The following is a 2,934-nucleotide window of genomic DNA, read 5'->3' as shown; positions in this document are numbered from 1 at the left end:
TATATATATATATATATATATATATATGCATATATAGGCATATATACCAAAATACGTACATAAGTATATATATATATATATATATATATATATTTGTGAATATATTTGTAGGTACGTGGGAAGGTAGGTAGGTACATGAACAGCGACAGACTTGTGAGTGATTTGAGAAATAACCGAGATGTACTAATCAACTGAAAGCATCTCAGAAATGAATACGGAATTCACATTAGTTCTAGACCAAATTTTATATGTATTTCTATTTCTTTTTTTCGCCGTCATTTTTAATATAAGCTCTGTCAAATGTAACAGAAATATATATCTGCTAGGTATCTTGTATTTTTCGTAAAAATATATATGAGAAAAGAATAATTTCTTAAAACTTCTATTAATACCATGCATTGTTGTCTTGACGAATTCACTCGTAAATGTCTATCTGCCTTCATAATGTAATTCAACTGTCGCAAACTTCATACGGTGAGACAAAAAAATTAAATCAGTACCGGATTTTAAAATATTATTATTACAAAAAGATTAATTTGAACCAAAACATGTTAAGGGAGACAAATATGGCGCATACTGTAAGACAACACTTTGGTGGTTATGCTTTATATGAAGAATTACCTGTCGATCCAAACACCAATTACAGAGAGGAACTAAATAAAATAATTCTGGAAATGGAGGAAAATAATTTCATTAATAAGGCCGATTCCAGGATTTTTAAGTCAAAAAGTAGAACTCCCCAAAATACAAAAGAAGTTCGAAAGATTTTCTTCAATGCACTCAACTTGCAGTGGATATGAATGTTGTACCATCAAAATTTCGGAATGGCTGGATAGCTTCCTGCTCCTTGTTTTTATATTCAGGATTCTTCTGATTTTGTATCTAAAATCAACAACTTTTTAAAGCACCGAAGCCATGTCGAAACTTTTTTTTTTCTTAGTCACTCCTTCATTGACCGTCAACCATACATTTCGATCACTAAAAAATCATGCTTACTATACTGCATTTATACTAAAACTCTCAACCTGCACTTCGCTGTAGCATGTTTCACACAGGCGGCACCTTTCTATCTACTTTCCCTTAGAAATCCGCTCAATAAGCCATCCTTAAAAGTCAACTGTTTTCGCGTGCTGCAACCACTTACAACTCATTTCCATATATCTACACTAATTCTTTCCTCATTCGATGCATCCATTTATTCTTAGGTCCCTAATACTAATCATACCTACACATAGACTACATCACGGCAGCCTATTTCTTCTCGTATGTTTAGTTGATTATGGCACTATACATGGGACTACCACTTCTGTCTAAAATTTTCAATTTCTTCAAATGAGTCTCAGTTGTGTGTGATTTCGCTCACATTAAGGTGGATAGACCCAACTACGCCAACGAATTCGTTTGTCATATTCGGGCATTGATATTCATCCAGCACTCTCCACTACTTTGTGAAATCTAGAACTATACAATTGTTATTACATTGATAATTGTAACGTTACTTCCTCCATATCTCATGGCTGTTGAACCTCTGACTTTATCTTTGTCTACTACTTTCATTCTGCTCTAGAATTCATGTCCACCAGTTATAAACTATATCTGCCAAATCCCTGGTAACTTTCTCGATGTACCCGTTTAGCCTGACCTAAAACATCTCACCATCTTCTCTTCTACCATTCAGAAATCTATCGAATTCCGCCATTATTTAGATTTGAACTCATTCAACTTCATTGCCACTAAACCTGCCATTATCATCTTTCAGTTCTCACCTGTCTGTCACCTATATAACCACAACACTGACTGCAATTCCCATATCAATACATGACCTGATACTTCACAGAACATGGCAATCTCAGTAGTTAGAATATTTCACCTCTGTATCCACTTGCCTCCCTTTCGCACCACCACCAACTGGCTTCAACCAGCATCCTCAATTTTTAATACTAAATTCCATCATTCTACAGTATTTCCATTGTTACCCATTGCTCCTCTAAAAACTGTTTTAGGTGCATCCATACAATCTACTACCTACTATTTTTTTATTTATTCACCTTAGATATGGCATTCAACTGTAATATTTTTCCCGTTTTAAACACCATTGCCTCAACTGTCAATTCATAATTAATGTCACATTCCTAACAGAATGTTGTAATTCCTCAGTCCACGTCAGGGAATGTTCGATCAGGATTTTTATGCAGGACATTATTATGTAAAATTCTACCAATGAGAGGAAACGTTCAGAGTTGAAGTGAATCCTAGATTAAGTGCTAGGCAGAGCAACCCTATATCTACTGCAACTCGCCCTTTAATAAACTAAGCCACATTTCCCTGGCATGTAATGATACCATTATTTTGGTGTAAGCTATCTCTCCGATTAATCATTACAAAGTGAACAGAGACTAATAATCCGTTATGGTGCCAAACATTTACATTGACTCAACTATTGTTTCAATTTCTTCTCTCTACCTATGTCCACACAGATACATATCTACACACAAATTGCTACCACTAATACACGGGTGCAGGACATGTACAGTACAAACCCTTCAACATCACATCATCAACCCACATACAACACACAAAAACATGCATATTCATACACAACAATCGTACTTTGATACGTATTTTGAAATTACACATACATTAGACTACACGTAGGACACCTGTGATCGTTCACAATTTCGTTATCTCCCCTAAAACCTTTCCTTTATCTGTCTCCTTTCCCGCCGAAGAGCATTCTTCCGAAACGCCGAACTAATTTCTTCTTCATTTTTTTTTTCGTTGTAATGAAAAATATATACTTATTTTCTTTCATTCATTCGTGAGTTTACTTGTAACATACTGAGAGTATACTCAAATAATATTTGTATGTTTAAGCAGCATACTCATGCATCCTTATACACCGTGTATATATATATGTATATACATATATGTTTA

This window comes from Octopus bimaculoides, chromosome 1 (genome assembly GCF_001194135.2).
Source record: "Octopus bimaculoides isolate UCB-OBI-ISO-001 chromosome 1, ASM119413v2, whole genome shotgun sequence".
In the NCBI taxonomy this organism is placed as follows: Eukaryota; Metazoa; Mollusca; class Cephalopoda; order Octopoda; family Octopodidae; genus Octopus; species Octopus bimaculoides.
This window is presented reverse-complemented; position numbering follows the sequence as displayed.